Genomic DNA, 20,543 nt, shown 5'->3' on the forward strand with positions numbered 1-20,543 from the left:
CAAAACAACGCCAATTCCAACGCCCACATGTTCTCCATCAAATCATTCTCTGGCACCACAGTTGATTTCCATACCTCGAAACCAGATCGCCAAGACTATAGCATCTGATCATGGACTTAACATTCCCCTTTCTGAATATTCGCTCCTACGAGCGAAACAATCTGCTCTTCGAACAGCTGCTCTTAGAAGAATATATAATGATATATATGTTAAACGAAATGTCCTTCAGGCCAAAATCATCCTGTCGTCTTCCAGGCTACACTATCATCCGTCATGACAATTCTTTTCGGGCCCAACTTGCCAAAGTTGGAGCGGCAATAGGATTCCGCTCTCATTTGAATTATCGTCAACATCAATATACCACTTATCCAATACCTGCACATGTTATCACCACCTTATATCTCAACCATATCATCATCACCCCTGCTACCATCTATGTCCGTCTAGTTCATGCTATTCCATTCCACTTCTTCCAATATCTACCCAATAATTACTCAAATTACATCATCAAAGCAGATTTAAATTTCCACATTAGAAGTGCAAAGGATGGTGACAATTTTCACACCTATATTATCAATAATACCACTGGTATTCTTCACGCTCTCCCAAAACCTACGAGGTCTATCTCCAATACCACTCCTGATGCTGTTATCACATCAGCCACTCTTGCATTTCATTGTCTCATTGATGTTCTCGACCCTCTGGACAGCGATCACGCACCCATTAAACTTTCCTACCGTACACACTACCCATTAAACCGAGAACGCCCACAACCATGCCCTAGCCTGAGGTTCGACAAAGTCAACTGGCCACAATATTGTTCTTGTCTCCCACTACGTACACAACACGTCACTGTTCCAACCACAGAGGACGAGTTGAACACAGTTGATACAATCACCGCTGCAATCCAAGCAGCTAGCGCACTTACCATTCCAGGCAGTCATTCCACTCCTTACCAACCCCACCTTCCACCACAATATCTCACCATGATTCACCGCTCTCGTCAATTCCTTCGCGAATATCATCGCACCCGCAATCCCGAGTCACTTCGCCATCATCAACAACTCCATCGTATAGTTCACAATTATTTCAAAGAATTCAAGCTTCGCTGCTGGGTCAAAACCTGTAACACACTAGCTGACATATCTCATCCAACAAAATACTGAAAACGCTTCAATGCCTTATGCGGCAAATTTACAAAAAAAAAAAAAAAAAACTCCTATCCTATTCTCATTAACAACCAGCCGGCTCACACTGACAGAGATAAAGTTAATGCTTTCGCCAATCACCTCCAGCAGATCTTCACTTCAAATGCACTCGGAGCTGCTCCACACACAGCAGATCGCCTAAACCTCTCTGCTCCTCTATTACAACCAAACATTCAACATCCCTTACCTAACGATATGCCCATAACAGCCCCATCACAGTTCATGACATTCATTCAGTTCTACGAAAAGAAACGCAACACTTCCCCACTTCCAGATGACATCACATACCGCCACGTCAAAGAGTGCCCGCCCACATTGGTCTCCTCTTAGCATCTATATATACATTCGTCTTGCGAACTAGGTTCTTTCCACTGCCCTGGAAAATGTCCAAAATATTAATGTTTCTTAAACCAAATAAACCTCCTCAAGATGTCAGCTCCTACAGGCCAATACAACTTACCTCTACCTTCAGTAAGATATTCGAACGCATCCTCGTCAAAAGGCTTCATCTTTATCTCACAGATGGGCACCTTCTTCCAGACACCCAAGCAGGATTTCGACCATCATTTTCCATCAATGATCAATTATTACGTCTCATCAGTATCATTACGCAACATTACAATTCCATCAAACCATCATGTCGAGTACTATTTGATCTGGGAAAAGCCTTTAATAAGGTATGGCGCCATGGTCTTATTTACAAGTTACACAAACTTAGGCTCCCGACCGAATTCATCAGACTGGTCGTCTACTTCCTTGCAGGCCGAATAACATACATATCTATCCACTCCAGTCTCTCTCATCCATTTTGTTGTTGTTGTTGTTGTTTTTTTTTTTTTACTCTCAGGTGTCCCTCAAGGATCCGCTGTTTGGCCGATACTCTATCTTCTCTACATTGCTGACATACCATAGCTTCATGACCACTTCTACAGTTTTCAGTATGCTGTATAATAAATACGATTATTTGCAGGTCCACGAGGTGGAGAATTATCTGATATCTATTAGTGTAATTTTGGTTGGAATAATGAGCATAGTCACCCGTCCCAAAAATGTTCACATCTTAAAAATGAAAAATAGATAAAAAAACACAATTATGCACACGTTTTACACATAGTATGATATAAATTAAATTAAATCTTATAGTTTTGATCTATTCAGTATTATAATTGGGAATGATAGGGCGCAGTCTCCCCTAACCAGAATGTTTCACACACATTGAAAGAGCAGTCAACATACAATGTTCAGTCGACATACCAGGAAAGTAACCTCAAAGGTAATACTGTGAAATTTTTTAGTTTTACGTCCCACGGTTAGGCTAAAGGAGACGGTGATGATAAGAGATGAATGAAATGGTGGAATGAAGAAAGTGGGAGGAAACGGGAGAACCCCGAGAAAACCCACGCACACGGTGTTTGTCCACCACAAAGTTCACTTGGCGGGAGCAGGTTTTAAACCCGGGACCCCAAGCACCAGAAGTGAACGCTCTACCACTGAGCCACCGCGGCTCCCACTATGAAATTGATACAAATACGTTTATAAATTACTGAAACATATCACTCGCAAATATTGCTAATATCATAGCATCGTATTGAGGATATATTTCCTGTAGAACGTTAGAATTGACGAGAAATATGAGAAAAATTACGTTATAAATGTAGTTTATTCAAAATTCCCCCGTTGTTTTGAAATTGAAAATATGGCAACCCTATATTATACAGATATGAACTTTCTTCATTGATATAATATATGTTTAATATGCAATGGTTATCATAAATTTTGCACTTGATTCCAAAGCGATACTATTCCCTGTTCTGAAACGAAATAACATTCAATTTAATGTATTCAATGTGCTTGTACTCCTCCAGAGAACAATGTACTTCCTGCTATGTTGTGTTTATTTCCATTGCGCCTCTGGGAGTACAGAACAAGTGGATCTCTTCCGACTAGGGCTTCAATATTCGATGGACATTGGAACTGTGTTTAATGTTCGAAAATCGACATAACATTGTAAAATACAATATGAGAAGTGTATATTTCATTTAAATGCTAACAGACCAAATTCATTAAATGTGCGTATCAGCTTAGCATTAACATAACGCCTACACGTTATTGCAAACAGTGACCATGTATAGCAAATTTTATTTTATATTTGCTTAAACGAGGTCATCATTCGCACTCCATTTTTTTTTTTTTTAATTTGCAGACATCAAACATTATTATTAACATTTATGTGTGTACGTTTCTAGACAGTACAACCTACTACAGTACAATTCGACATCACTAATCTGACTGTTTCTTCCACAAAAGTTTCCTCCTGGATTATTGAGAATACTTGTGATTGTTATTCAATTAATTTGTTTATTTTGAACTTAAATTGAATCATACTAACCATCTAATTGCTTGCAGTTAGCAACTATTGTTAATTTACCCTAAGTCACCCCAAATTCCACAATTTACATTTTACTCTAAAGGTAACCAAGAAGGTTCTGTCGCTTTTTGTAGAGCTCTGTGTTCAATTGACCCTCACACACTGAATTGAATGCGGATGGAGATAAGGAGGAGGTCAGTTGTGAGTGTGGGTATATCCAACATACTACCTGGTTACGGCAGTTCAGTTACACAGTGAACTTGCGTAAGGACACTGTGAACATGGGACCTCTACAGAGCATCATAAGGGCGCGTATGCTGTACGAGTTCAAACAGGAGTCAAATGCAGCTGCAGCGGGGCAGAGGATATACCAGGCCTTCTGTGAGGGTGTCGTGACTAGACGGACAGTGCAGCGGTGGTTTAACAAATTTAAAGACGGTGACGAAACACTAGAAGACGCGCCACGTGCTGGAAGACTAACACACGTACAATATAGAGATCTTCTGACAGCAATTGATGCGAACAATGGGCAGACATGAAAGAAACTTGGTCTATAATTCAGTGCGATTAGAGAAACAATTCGGCAGAACCTCTATCAACTTGGGAAACACTACAAGTTGAGTCGGTGGGTCTCACATGATTTCACTCCAGGCCAGAAGGCAACGCGAGCTGATACCTATGCTTTTTTCTGCTGTCTCATCTGAGGAAGGAGCAATTTCTGGACAGAGTGTTGACATGTGATGAGAAGTGATTCCTGTACGAAATCCCATGGCACCGTCATCGTTGGTTATCCTCCCATAAACAGGTTTCAAACAGCCGAAACAAACATCGTGCACCGGAAACTGCTACCAACTGGTCAAAGTATCAATGCAACTATGTACTGTCAGCAGTTAAGCCGTGTTAAGTGATAAGCACATAGCGGCATCTATGGCTCAATCGATTACTGGTTATAACGAAAGTAACGTGTTCCCACCTACTTCTCGATTTCCGATCTTCCCCTCACGGTTAACAGACCACAACAATGTACGTCATATCTGTTGCTGAGGGAGTCCTCCCCTTTCTCAGCACGGGCTTGGGGCTTGGCAAGTTTGTAAAGTTTTGGAAACTATGCAGTTTTAAACATTTTCCATATAATAGGAATTGAATCTGTCCGAAATATGAATATGAATGTGAAATGTATAGCTAGAGACGATTTTTTTTTTCGCAAATGCGATACGTGCGAAACATTAAAAGAACGCGTGTATGTTTCAGGAACCTCAAACGTTTCGTTTCAGACCCCCAAATCACGTTTATATTATTGCGATTTTTTTTCGAAATTCGGCATTACTTGCGATAAATGCAAATAAAATCGAAAAAGTGGCAATCTTGCTAATTACTGCTAATAATAACTAAAAAGCTTATTTCCGATATTATTTAACTTAAAGATCGTTGCATTTTTACAAAAAACGTGCACGATGATAAACTAAATTCTCCACAAAATCCGTAAGCCTGCATGACATGATGCCACTTTCTGGAATTTTCAACGCATCTTTGTGCGTCACTAACTAGGGATGATTCCATTCCGGGACCAAGTACCTGGGGAAAACCTATATATCGTCTGAAAGCTCTTGCCATGAGAAGTACGAATCCGTTTTTAAATCACGGGCAAACCCGCAACCTGGCAATCTAGAATGATTGGGAGATGGCCACACTAAACGTCTTTTTGCTATGGTGCCATGCGATGTTTCTGCCAAGTTTGGAAACGTTTCATCGTACGGAATCTGTTTTATAACTTCTCATTTTTACATTTGGTTGGCAACACTGATAAACTGGAGTTCTTGGTAGAGGAACACGTCCACAATATATTTTCTCTAGTGACGAATTATGTTTATATCACGTTTCATGGATATACATCCGGTGATACAGAAACCATATGCCACATTGTATTTACAATTCGTTGGCAACACTGACCAAATGGTTACGTCTGGGTGCAAAGTGATATTATCAAACCCTTGCCCATTTCACATTCTAGCAATGAGCCAAAAATGATCATGATGGGATCTGGCGCTTACGTGTAATGCATCGTAATATTCATTTTTATTTGTGTCGAATATACCATACATATGGTCACAAACACCAATAAACTGGCCCTTATAGGGTCAGGTTGCGGGTTTGCCCGTGATTTGAAAACGGTTTCGTACTTCTTAATGGCAAGAGCTTTCAGACGATATATAGTTTTCCCCAGGTACTTGGTCCCGGAATGGAATCATCCCGAGTAAGGTCTGCCGGGACTCTTATGCTCACCTTATTTTCGGGAAAACAAAAACTTCCAAAATAAGAGTTAGCTCCAGCGGGGAAATTTGGGTCTGCTACTGCAGAGTTAATTAAAAAGCGTAGTGCTTCTCACCAGGCTGAAGTTAAAGCAAAGTTGAAAACTGCGTGACAAAAGCATTGATGAAACTTGAAAATTACACAGAAGCAAGTGAAGACGACAATTCTGTGTAGAGAGTATCAAAAGCTCTGCGAGTTATTTCGTCCAGAATCTACTCCACTTGATAAAGAAGTAGACATCAATAAAACAGAACTGTTGTTCAAATCGTTGACTGCCTTTTGTGGTGAAAATGTTCTTGATTGTTGGTTGCTTACCGTGAGTTTAAAAGTAAGGTTATTGAAGTTCTCAACAGTGAGGATAAGGAAGTTGACATTCTATCATTGTTAAACAGTTTAAAAGTTAATTACAGGTCTTTTCCAGATCTAAATCCTCCCGACTTCTTCCTGTTCCCACGCCTCAAACTCTCGTTGAAAGGAAAGAGATTTGACGATATTTCAGACATCCAACGAAACATGGCGAGGCTCCTGAGCACCATCTCGAAAGAAGACATCTGAAAAAGTTTCCAGGACACGTACAGCCGTGCTTAGCGTGCATAGCTGCGGGAGGAGACTACTTCTAGTAAGAGTAAGATAAGTTTCATTTATATGGTACCTACTTTCTATTTACGGGATCATTTACCAAACTTTATTGTCAGAGGTTGTACATGCAAACAGGAAAGTCTGTAATAATAATAATAATAATAATAATAATAATAATAATAATAATAATAATAATAATAATAATAATAATATTATTATTATTATTATTATTATTATTATTATTATTATGAGTAGTAGTAGTAGTAGTAGTAGTAGTAGGAGGAGGAGGAGGAGGAGGAGGGGTATCTTGTAAAATTTCACTTGTATTATCTGTCAGGAAAGTAAATGTACACCTATTTTTCGAGTCTGGCATTCCTGCGCTCCATCCGTGGAGAGTATGAAAATTAAATCAATCAAATGTTTACAGAGGGGCAAAGAGAAAAGTTTAATCTGAATAAGACATTGCAGAAAGGCACAATCTGTGAATACGAATAGTGCATAGTGTAAATAAAGTACGGCACCGAAAAAGAAAGACAGAATCATCTGTTAAACGCAGAGAAAAGAGAAAGAATTGTCGAAGTGGGAACATAAAACACAAATACAATAAATACGCCGACAACTAAAATTTCACCACGCCCTGATCTTGGTGTAGTGGTTAAGGTGCTGGCTCACAAATGCAAAGGACGCCAGTTCAAATCTCCGGCAAGATAGTTTCTAATTATTTTTTCTTAATAATACATACAGCTCATGCAAGATAGTAAAAGAGGTTGTATTTAGTCTTTCATGGCAATTATTATTGGTAATGTTTAGTACTGATAATACTTTTTGTCTTTGCGTATTGCTTTTATTCTTTTCTTTATTTCCAAAGAGAAGAATATCCGAACAAATGCCACCAAAATTCCTCTTATTTTGAATGTAAACGCCATTGGCAATTAGTGAAGAATAAAAATTGAACGTTTCAACGTAGCTGTAAAAAGTAAAAAGAAAAACATGGAACTGGAGGGGTTCGAATCCATACTCATGGTTATTAAAATACAATTTCTACATGTCTTACACTTCTCGACCACGTTTCTACGTTAGCAAGTAAAAGGCTTGTGTTTAGGTTCGGCTGGTCAATACATTTTGAAAGAGGCCCGGTTTAGTTCTGACACAGCGCAGGTGCGAGAAGACAGCAAAACACCTTCTCTCTCTCCCTCTGTGTCTATTTATCTATCTATCTGTATATATAACGCTATTTGTGAATGTCATAACCATCCTAATTTTCAGCGGATTGAGACGAAACTTGGCACAAACATGATTGTTGAAATATCTTGATGAGTTTGTTAACCAGAATAATCAGATGAAAATGTTCAAAATGGCGGCCCTTCAAAATCTTAAAAAGTTCCAAGGGAACCAAATTTCGCCCATAAATAGGTATTCAGAAAGTTTGAGTAACTTTTCCTCTTTTACTGAAATATTTGTGTGCAGGGACTTATCCTCTTTCATTGAAATATTGGACCCGATTAATCGCCTAAGAAAGGTTCACGCCTTTTCGCTACGGTCAGGCTTTTTCTTTTCTTTTCTTTTCTTTTTTTTCTTTTTTTTTTTTTTTTTTTGCAGGAGGAGGATTATTTTCGTATCGGAAGAAGATGATTGTTAGTGATGATATGAAATTACACATTGAAAGTGAAGTAACTAGTGAAACGTGTTATTTGAAAGAATAATATAATAAATGTGCTTTCCCCTAACACAGAGAACTGTAAATCATGTATTTCGCGTTCGGGAGCGTGAATGGCGAGGAGTGTTATTTGATTTGCTTTTTAGTAACACATTGCATTGCAAATAAAGGTAAGCAACATTAATGGTAAGTAAAACAACAACAATAATAATAATAATAATAATAATAATAATAATAATAATAATAATAATAATAATAATAATAATAATAATAATAATAATAATAATAGGTGTTGTTTGTGGCAAGGCAATATCTTCCTCAATTCTTCTTCAAACGTAATGATTGTAACGCCATATCCCCCTTACAAACCAAATATTAGCAATTTATATCGAGTGAACGGGAAATTGTGGAGTGATGGGAGCAACGTTGGACAGTATGAACTCATATTACTCAGAAAAATAATCGATTTCAATGCAAAATGAACGAAGAGTCATTGTCATGGGGAGTCATGGGGCCACGGCAGAGCCCTCTTTAGGAAAAATGTCGATAACTTAATCGAGAGAACAGGAGGTGATCGTAGGATGGGACCAACGTTGGACACCGTGCACCCATAAGGCGCATCGAAAAAATTATGGGGGGCGCCAGCTAGCCTTACTTATTTTTACATAATAATATAAAATTATATTGTCCAAATACACACGCGAGTTAGCTAGTAATATTTCATATTATTATTATTATTATTATTATTATTATTATTATTATTATTATTATTATTATTATTATCAACAGCGTCTTTTCATTACGTGTGCATGTTTGACATGAAACCAAAGAGAAGATCCATCATTCGTAAAAAGAATAAGAATAGCCAGTTACTTTAACTGTCAAGGACGGCGAAAAATACGAAAAGAGTGTAGCGAAAAGACCTGTAGCGAAAAGAAACAATACTTTCTTTCAAATGGATAAAAAATCAAGGCGAGATAGATTCGAACTCGCATGGACGGCGCGAAAAGCCAGTGCTTTGTCCACTATTTTTTTTAACTGACTCACCGAACGTGTTTCAGTAACTTACTTATTGCTAATTTTACTTGCTTGTGCTTTAACTTGCTTTTTCTAATAACTTATAACGAAGGGGACACGAACACAGAAACATCGAGGACAGTTAAAAATCATAAATACTCTCCCGCCGAGAATCGAACCCGGGACACCATACACCAAATTCGCACGTGCTAGCCACTGGACCAGCGGGGAGGGCAACGCTCACCATCTCTGTCGTTAGGGATTACGACCACTGTATTGCCAGCTATCACTTCTGTGGGTTGTATACTATGATCACATGTTCCTTCTTTGCTGGAAGAGTTAAACCTACATTCTATGTAATACATGAGGTATTTAGACCTACATGCTCTTCATATAATGTAATAAAAGGGCCATGCTGGGAATAAGAAAAAGAACATTCCTTGGACAAAACGGAAACTATTGGCATCAGAAATATTTATCTACGAGGCATGCGCAGTAGTATATTTCAGAATAGCTACTGTTTAGCTCAGTAAACGAAGAAAGGGGTATAAAAAAGCAAATATGTCGCGTCAACGAGATGGACCAGAGTTGACAGAGGCGGAAGCAGATGTGTAGTAATACAACAACTTGGTTAAATTGATAATTGGTTCTGTATCCTGTAGTAGATTGTTTATTTATTTATTTTTATTTATTTATTTAGAAAACAACACAACAGGCTTAATGCCTAATTATAGTGTCGTATAATACATACATATACATATATACTTTTACCCGTACATTTAATCAATGCACTTCGAGTGTCAGGTACTTGGTAATAATCCTGTTTCTAAATACATATTCTGACATACTGAATATATCTAATACATCAGTTTTATGACTTAATTCATTGTAGGAGTCACACATTCTCCACAGCGGAGATTTATTGAGAATATTTGTTCGTGCCCTTTCACAGAAAAATATACCAGTATTCCCTGGTCTTGTTCTGCCTGTTGGAACGCTCAGATATATTTTCGTGAGTAGCTCTGGACAGTCAATTTTATTATTTAATACTTTATATAAAAATAGTAAATCAAACATCTTTCGTCGATTCGTCAACGTTAGGAAATTCAAACTCCTTACTAAGTCCACGTAGGGAATCTGTTTGGGATAGAAAGCTGTTTTCTTGTACGTAAGCATTTTTAGAAATTTAAATTGTATGTTTTCTATCGCTTGTAAGTATTTATTTACATTCGGTGTCTAAATAACGCACGCATATTCTAATCGGGACCTTACGTACAAATTATAAAGTTTAATGAATGTTGACTCGTTTCTAAACTCTTTACCCATTCTATAGATAAAACCGAGGTTTCTGAATGCAGCGTTAGAGATTGCATCAATGTGATGAGAGAAGGTCAATTTTGAATCAAAAATTACTCCTAAATCTTTAACTGAATTTGGTTTACACAGAGATATGCCATTAATTATATACAGATGATTGATGGGATTTTCTTTCCTTGAGAACGATAAAGACTTGCATTTAGAGATATTCAATGAAAGTTTGTTTTTGGCACACCATTGCCCAACACCCTGTAAATCCTGCTCGAGTTGTGTGCAGTCATCTATTGTGCTTATTTCAGAATATAATTTGAGATCATCGGCAAACAACAGAAAGTGAGAGTTTTTAACATAGGTTGAGATATCATTAATTACGGTTCGACTCAGCTCAACTAATTCGATGGCTCAAAATTGGCTCGGTTGGGTGAGCTGTTGGCTCGGCTCACTTTTCGGTTCGGGTCGATAGTGAATGAGCTGTAAGCCGAGCCGCTCGAGCTGTTGAGAAGCCTAAACCCGGTCCCAGCTGTTTTGAACATGTTTGGCTGAAGCCTATAACTTTTAACAATTTTTGGCTCGAACCCGCATACTTGCCCTTTCGGAACTCAAACCCAGAACGTGACCGATGTCCTTGCCTCCTGAAGACTTCTCGACGACCGAGATCGACAGTCAATTATCTTTTACTATTCAGATATAAACCGCATATCTGTATACGTTGTTGATAATAATAATAATAATAATAATAATAATAATAATAATAATAATAATAATAATAATAATAATAATAGTAATAATAATGGCATTAAAAGTTTTAAACTTGCCCTAAAATTTGGCAAAACTTACTTAAAATTAGAGATTTCAGGGAAAGGGTTCCGCACCTTCAAGACACACCTCTGCAACTACCCGAATTTTAAAGTCGAGCGTTCCATTCAAGTTTCATGTAACAGTATTCTACTGTATGTTTTAAGGAAAATAACTGTAATAAATATAACTGAATATCACGCAACAGTAAGGCATATAATAAACTAATTTTTAGGATATGCAGAGGTAAATATAAAAGCTTTGCTACAAAACTACCTACACAGACCATAATTCAATGATCTCTGAAATACAATGTAACGAAATAGCCTATGAGATTCAGCCTACAGAGCAATTGCTACTTAAAGAATGGACATACACTATTTCGAGAATCGAGACAAGACGGAAAATGTTTACGATACTTTTCATCTCGTCTCGATTCTCATCTCCAAAGCGAGACGAAAATTTTGAGTTAGCCTTATCCCGTCTCTAATGTAAAATGTTAATTCTCAGGTTATTTAGTTTGTTTTAGAAACCAGATGAGAAATTCCTCTTCTCGTGGACAACATTAAACCAAACCGAAATATTCTTTCCAAATGTCACGTTTCTGCTTGTAATGGTATGACCTGAGCGATAATTGGCTCCTAGCTTTTAATCTTCTACGAGATAATAATAATTATTAGTTTATTATTATTACTATTATTATTCCTGAAGATTTGATAGTTCAAGTATTGAAACATCCGAGTATTCAAATATCTGAATATAATGAAACGTATGTCATCACCGATCAATCGCCATCAAAAATCCTAAAGTAACAAAACAAAAACAAAAACAAACAAAAAAATGCGACGTGCATTCGCACAAGCACCTTCACCACTTTTTTTTAAAAAAAAGTTAACAGCCACCGAACGTGCCTCAGCAACTTACTTGACCTAACTACACTTGATTTGCTTTACGTGCTTTACTCGGTTAACTGGCTTTACCTAGGAACGAAGGGAAACGAACACAGAAATATCGAGGACAATTAAAATCACAAAGGCTCTCCCACCAGGAATCGAACCCGGGACCCCGTAGACCACTGAACCGCGATCGCTACGCGGCAAACCAATCGTCTTTAGTCTGGTTACGTTAGGTTTCTTTGTTTCCGCTTGCAAACTTGTATGTCATATTTCTTCGATTCAAAATGTCTTTCGTATTTCTTTTATGATGTCGGCAAAGTTTACATTAATAGCTTGAGTTGTTCTTAAACCGTTGGTTCACAAGTTTGTTTTTTCTCCACACGAAACTGCAGATATGACAGATTGAATTCTCATACTCTCCATTTCTTTCAAAGCAGTCGCCATTACCTGGTCAAAGTCTTATTTCCGCCACGGAATTCAGTTAAATTCTGGAATTCAGAAGAATTCCGGAAGTCGGAAACAATCCGGAATTTAGAAAATTCCGGAATTGAGAAAAACTCCGGATTTTTCCGAATTCCGGAATATTATCGAAATCAGAATTTTCTAAATTCCAGATTTTCCGAATTCCAGAATTATTCCAAAATCGGAATTTTCCGAATTCCGGAATTTGTCCGGTTTTACTTTCGAGAGTACGGAAAGTAAAAATTCCGGAATTGGCTATCCCTAGTTTATACACAACCTTTCAGAACACTAAGCTAGTAGCTGTCTACAAACTGGTGCTCCAAAACGGGTCAGCTCGGGTCGGGTTACGGGTCGGGTCGGGTCAGGTCAACTCGGGTCGGGTTGTCGGGTCGGGTCAGTCGGGTCAGCTCGGGTCGGGTTGTCGTGTCAGGCTACTCGGGTCGGGTCAATCGGGTCAGCTCGGGTCGGGTTGTCGGGTCGGGTCAATCGGGTCAGCTTGAGTCGGGTTGTCGGGTCAGGTCAATGAGGTCGGATCACGGTTCGGGTCAGTCGTGTCGGGTCGGGTCATCGGGTCGGGTCAGTCAATTTTGAAGACCGACCCGACCCGACCCGTTGAGAGCACTACTACAAAGAAACAAGTAATGCAAAGCATTTTGTATCCTGCAATACGTCATGTATTAAAATCCATCAGGAGTTTCAGTATCTAACCAGAAATTGCATGTATCTAGCTACTGGAAGCTAAGGTATGAAGAATTGTATTGTGTCTTATCTTTTTGTGTCTTATACAACCCTGCAAACCACTGAATATCTAAACGGCTTTCGTTAAATCCAAATTGTAGTACAAACAACTACATCCATTTGTGTCTATATGATCGTGTTACTAAAGCTTACTGTATGATAGCGTTAGTTAGTGAGTCTTTCTCTGCTCTCCCGTAAAGTTGTGATACAATCTACTGCAGGATACAGAACCAATTATCAATTTAACCAAGTTGTTGTTTTACTACACATCTGCTTCCGCCTCTGTCAACTCTTGTCCATCTCGTTGACGCGACATATTTGCTTTTTTATACCCCTTTCTTCGTTTACTGAGCTAAACAGTAGCTATTCTGAAATATACTACTGCGCATGCCTCGTAGATAAATATTTCTGATGCCAATAGTTTCCGTTTTGTCCAAGGAATGTTCTTTTTCTTATTCCCAGCATGGCCCTTTTATTACATTATATGAAGAGCATGTAGGTCTAAATACCTCATGTATTACATAGAATGTAGGTTTAACTCTTCCAGCAAAGAAGGAACATGTGATCATAGTATACAACCCACAGAAGTGATAGCTGGCAATACAGTGGTCGTAATCCCTAACGACAGAGATGGTGAGCGTTGCCCTCCCCGCTGGTCCAGTGGCTAGCACGTGCGAATTTGGTGTATGGTGTCCCGGGTTCGATTCTCGGCGGGAGAGTATTTATGATTTTTAACTGTCCTCGATGTTTCTGTGTTCGTGTCCCCTTCGTTATAAGTTATTAGAAAAAGCAAGTTAAAGCACAAGCAAGTAAAATTAGCAATAAGTAAGTTACTGAAACACGTTCGGTGAGTCAGTTAAAAAAAATAGTGGACAAAGCACTGGCTTTTCGCGCCGTCCATGCGAGTTCGAATCTATCTCGCCTTGATTTTTTATCCATTTGAAAGAAAGTATTGTTTCTTTTCGCTACAGGTCTTTTCGCTACACTCTTTTCGTATTTTTCGCCGTCCTTGACAGTTAAAGTAACTGGCTATTCTTATTCTTTTTACGAATGATGGATCTTCTCTTTGGTTTCATGTCAAACATGCACACGTAATGAAAAGACGCTGTTGATAATAATAATAATAATAATAATAATAATAATAATAATAATAATAATAATAATAATAATAATAATAATAATATGAAATATTACTAGCTAACTCGCGTGTGTATTTGGACAATATAATTTTATATTATTATGTAAAAATAAGTAAGACTGGCTGGCGCCCCCCATAATTTTTTCGATGCGCCTTATGGGTGCACGGTGTCCAACGTTGGTCCCATCCTACGATCACCTCCTGTTCTCTCGATATAAGTTATCGACATTTTTCCTAAGGAGGGCTCTGCCGTGGCCCCATGACTCCCCATGACAATGACTCTTCGTTCATTTTGCATTGAAATCGATTATTTTTCTGAGTAATATGAGTTCATACTGTCCAACGTTGCTCCCATCACTCCACAATTTCCCGTTCACTCGATATAAATTGCTAATATTTGGTTTGTAAGGGGGATATGGCGTTACAATCATTACGTTTGAAGAAGAATTGAGGAAGATATTGCCTTGCCACACACAACACCTATTATTATTATTATTATTATTATTATTATTATTATTATTATTATTATTATTATTATTATATTATTATTATTATTGTTGTTGTTGTTTTACTTACCATTAATGTTGCTTACCTTTATTTGCAATGCAATGTGTTACTAAAAAGCAAATCAAATAACACTCCTCGCCATTCACGCTCCCGAACGCGAAATACATGATTTACAGTTCTCTGTGTTAGGGGAAAGCACATTTATTATATTATTCTTTCAAATAACACGTTTCACTAGTTACTTCACTTTCAACGTGTAATTTCATATCATCACTAACAATCATCTTCTTCCGATACGAAAATAATCCTCCTTAAAAAAAAAAAAAAAAAAAAAAAAAAACTTGACCGTACCGAAAGGGCGTGAATCTTCTTTAGGCGGTTAATCGGGTCCAATATTTCAATAAAAGAGGATAAGTCCCTGCACACAAATATTTCAGTAAAAGAGGAAAAGTTACTCAAACTTTCTGAATACCTATTTATGGGCGAAATTTGGTTCCCTTGGAACTTTTTTAGAGTTTGAAGGGCCGCCATTTTGAACATTTTCATCTGATTATTCTGGTTAACAAACTCATCAAGATATTTCAACAATTAATGTTTGTGCCAAGTTTCGTCTCAATCCGCTGAAAATTAGGATGGTTATGACATTCACAAATAGCGTTATATACGTATACAGATACATAGATAAATAGACACAGAGGGAGAGAGAAAAAGGTGTTTTGCTGTCTTCTCGCACCTGCGCTGTGTCAGAACTAAACCGGGCCTCTTTCAAAATGTATTGACCAGCCGAACCTAAACACAAGCCTTTTACTTGCTAACGTAGAAACGTGGTCGAGAAGTGTAAGACATGTAGAAATTGTATTTTAATAACCATGAGTATGGATTCGAACCCCTCCAGTTCCATGTTTTTCTTTTTACTTTTTACAGCTACGTTGAAACGTTCAATTTTTACTCTTCACTAATTGCAAATGGCGTTTACATTCAAAATAAGAGGAATTTTGGTGGCATTTGTTCGGATATTCTTCTCTTTGGAAATAAAGAAAAGAATAAAAGCAATACGCAAAGACAAAAAGTATTATCAGTACTAAACATTACCAATAATAATTGCCATGAAAGACTAAATACAACCTCTTTTACTATCTTGCATGAGCTGTATGTATTATTAAGAAAAAATAATTAGAAACTACCTTGCCGGAGATTTGAACTGACGTCCTTTGCATTTGTGAGCCAGCACCTTAACCACTACACCAAGATCAGGGCGTGGTGAAACTTTAGTTGTCGGCGTATTTACTGTATTTGTGTTTTATGTTCCCACTTCGACAATTCTTTCTCTTTTCTCTGCGTTTAACAGCTGATTCTGTCTTTCTCTTTCGGTGTCGTACTTTATTTACACTATGCACTATTCATATTCACAGCTTGTGCCTCTCTGCAATGTCTTATTCGGATTAAACTTTTCTCTTTGCCCCTCTGTAAACATTTGATTGATTTAATTTTCATACTCTCCACGGATGGAGCGCAGGAATGCCAGACTCGAAAAATAGGTGTACATTTACTTTCCTGACAGATAATACATTTCAAAATTTCTTATACGTACAAAAGAATTAAAGCAAATATCACGCTTTTTTATGTTTAGATACATTTATATTAGAATACAAGTCAGAAGTGAAGAAATAAAAGATGAAGATAAAAGTTGTAGATAATTTTGTAAGCTCATATAAAGCTGATTTTTAAGTATTTTTAAATTATTTTTAAGAGCAATGAGAGCTCACATTCAAACGTTCATTGGTCTGAAGAAACATATGCGAACAGTTTAGAGCCAAATAGATGAAAGCATTGTCGGCAACCTAAGAACTAAACTTTCACTCTATGAATGATCCCGCAATGAGGAAAGTTTGCTTAGCAGCAGTGAAATGACATCGTTTCAAGGAGTAATAGAACTTGCATATATGATAGCTGAAGAAGTTGGACGTACATTAGATGGTGGTTGCAGTATATTGAGCAAGCGAAAACGCAATTGCCTTTACTTGCCACAAAGCTCATGGTGCCTTACTTGCATGCAGTGGGTCCATAAATTATCAATTGTGCACATTTATATGCCAGCAAATGGAGGACTTAAAAACAAGAATGGATCCAATTGAATACGTCACATTGATGTGTGGTTTCTTTAAAATCCGCAGAAGTGACTTTTTTTTTTTTTTTTGGAGTGGAATGTGAACTCATGCGGTAATTCAGCAGTCTTATTAGTCCAATGATGATATCAGGAGTACTAACAGAGAGCAGATGTATTACAGAGAGTACCCTAGCATGGTGAATATTGACGACGATAGTTTGTCTGTGTTATATACGCCGACAGAACAAGGTTTTGAACTTCGCGAGTCTCGACAAATTCCTAATAGACAGGATATTAACACCTTTCAACAATGGGTTGACGCTCATTCACCATTTGCAGCACAAGATGACCCTCAAAACCTCATATGTGCAGCTACTGGTCTTGAAACAAATGAAGCAACATATTGTGACCGAGCAAAGAAAGTAGGAATTAGCATAATGAATAAGATATGTCGTAAGAATTTTGGTGATTTAAAGTTGCGGCGAAAAGAAAGTTTCACTCCAACTTCGACATCGAGAAATTACATTATGGTTACTGAAGATGTGCTGGAGATCAACTCTCTTCAGTTGTTCAGTCGCATAGTCTGCGTTTTGAAATCTCAAGGTGATCTTTCAAAGTATTTGTCGTATGTATTAGCACCTTTTCCGCCACCAATCTTCGATGAATTATCAATGATAAAAACACAAAAGTCAAAGTTGTTCAATGTAATTGAATATATCGTGCCCTGTATAGACTGCCCTGTATATCACCAGCTCGAAGCTTATCATTGATGGTGGAGTTTTACTGCATCGTGTGGTTTGGCCTTCAATCACATCAGGAACTGCTACTATGTATGGAAACCTTTCCGAGAGATACATCGAATATGTACAATAGCGATTCTCTTCATCAGCAACAATTATTGTTTTTGAAGGACATGATTCCACAATCACGAAAACACAAGAAAGAGAACGTTGGGCATTAAAAAGACATCGGCTTCCATTGCTTGTCTATCAGAATTGAAAGAACCGTGAAACGGATAAATTTCTAAGAAACTAAAAAAAAAAAAATAGAGATGTATTGCTATATTGACAGATTATGTTAACACAGGAATTAAAGTAATATAAGGAGCATATGATGTCGGTTTTTTAATAGTGGCAGCTGCATATGAGATTTCCCGTAAGTACTAGAAAGGTGCACTATTGTAGTCACAGATTTAGTTGCTATCCTGCTGGATAGGACAGTACCTGAAACTCCAGTTTTCTTCTCTATGGCAAGTTCCAGCTCCACACCAAATAAATGTTTTGATATTTCAGCGATTCAGAATGAAATTGGGACACTGACGGGTTGCATTGTTTTCCTCCACGCCATGACAGATTGTGATGCAACGTCAGCTCTGTACAATAAATTAACCAAAAGTCCATATAAACTACTTCAGAAGAACTCTGAACTTCTGGAATCAGTAAAAGCGTTGAATGAACCCAACGCACGTCTGAAACCACAATCAAAGTTAGGATAAAGTTTATTGTAAGCTTATATATAGGAAACTCTTGTGATGACATAAGCAAACTTCATCGTGTTATCTCTTCAGAACTACTGTCTCGGCAATCAATTTCACCAAATTTCTAGCTAGCAACTCTACCTCCAACAGAGGCTGCTGCTTGTCAACACTCACTGAAGTTCCACTACCAAATACAGCAGTGACTAGGGAATCCTCTTGATGCACTTGACTGGAGATAGACGTTAAAACGAGGACAATTATGTCCCATTCCAACTAACCTAGAAGCTGCACCACCTGAACTTCTTGCTTTGATCAGATGTGCTTGCAAGATTATTGGAAACAACAACTGTTCAACTAAGTATAAATATCATTCTGCTGATCAAATATAAATCATAATGCCATGATGATACTTAACGAGATTAGGATGGGTTTAGACTTCGGTTTTAGGGTTACTAACACGAAAGAGTAATGTGTCCAATGTAAATGGTACAGAAATTCACATTGCGCATTGAATGTGTTGAGTAGTGGATTGTTTATAGTATGTGAATTCAGTAAAAATGATGCATATTTTGAATTTTGAGTGTGATGAAGGCAAGATATTGCTCAATGTTGAAAACTTTTTTTTTTTTTTTTCGTTAGTAGGTTTCTGAGAAGATGGTGTAGGCTTATTTTCGTGTTGCACGGGAATAGTCTTGTTACGTTTGCTCCGATCTGGAAGTGGTTGTGGCCTGCGCTTGTAACTAAAGAACGGGTGTTGCTCATGACATGTTGAGCAGGTTGAAGTTGTTGAAGATTTTGACATTGACCTGTATTGTGTGGTCCTGAGCAAAATTCACAGGTCAGCTGATTCGGACATTTGACAACAGGATGAGTATTATATTGCTGGCATGTTTCACACCATACCGGAAGATATGGGTGTGATCTGGAAGGTACGACTCTATGACGATTACTATAAGTATATGCCCCATTCAATAGAAAATGGTCGATAGTCTCTTCAGATTGTGCTAGTATTCTAGTCATACATGTTTCGCCGTTATTATCCAGAATGCTAATGGATTTGAAGATCTTATAGCTTTTAAGCGTGAGCTCGTCAGTGACTTTTTGAAAAGTGATATCAGTGTTTACTTGTCGGATAACAACAGACAATAAATTATATTTTCGTGGTGAAGGCCGTTGCGTGATCAGCTTTTGCGCGAAACGAGTGAGTATAGTGTTTTCCCCTGCAGATTTCGAATCCGTGTCAGTTGCGCATGGTAGTTCAAAAGATTGCATCTGGAGTTCGTATGATAGTGTCATTTCGTGTGGGTATGACCTGAATTATGTTAGCTAATATAATTATGCTATAATCTGTTCCACATAACCTGATATGAAAAATAAGAAGTCCCCCCCCCACGCTCAAGTACAGGTGAATGTTGGTGTTCTGCCTTCCACCATCAGTTCCCGCACACGGAGGTATAGAGTGTACCTAAATATGTCTCAATAATAAATTACAACTTTCATAATAACACTACGTATTTTAAAGGACTTAATTACATCTACTTGTATCAGTGAGGTATGTAACACATGTGTTATTATAATGAAAATTTTATTGAACAGTTGTATTGTTTATTTCTTTCTTCTTTTGGCAGTCGGAGTTGTGACATAATGTTGGAATGACAAATGATGGCAGGATTGGTAATTGAATGGGTAGTTCCTGTATTGATACAATAATTTCATAACAATACAAAATCGAAACCCAAGTACAATATGTATTGGTAAAGTATCAAAGGGTTAAGATGATAGCACTAGAGTCTGAAATGATAAAAAAAAACACTTCTTGTTTCCTCTCTTATAATCAGATGTTCTAACCTTAAAAGGAACAAGAAGAAAAATATTTATAACTGATATCATTATATATATATATATATATATATATATATATATAACATTTGTTTGCTGAGCTTCTCTTGCAGAAGTGAGAGGGAAAA

General features: G+C 37.6%; 1 long non-coding RNA gene across 1 annotated transcript in view; it reads left to right on the top strand.

Annotated features, from left to right (window-relative positions):
• Positions 1 to 20,122, top strand: part of LOC145687920 (uncharacterized) — a 74,903-nt gene extending 54,781 nt beyond the window's left edge. The window contains exons 3-4 of the long non-coding RNA XR_014131812.1: positions 6,308 to 6,511; positions 19,216 to 20,122. This is a non-coding gene — a long non-coding RNA (uncharacterized LOC145687920). The remainder of the gene's footprint in view (positions 1 to 6,307; positions 6,512 to 19,215) is intronic.
• The last annotated feature ends 421 nt before the right edge of the window (positions 20,123 to 20,543 follow it).

This window comes from Thermobia domestica, chromosome 6 (genome assembly GCF_964235325.1).
Source record: "Thermobia domestica chromosome 6, izTheDome1.hap1.1, whole genome shotgun sequence".
Classification (NCBI taxonomy): Eukaryota; Metazoa; Arthropoda; class Insecta; order Zygentoma; family Lepismatidae; genus Thermobia; species Thermobia domestica.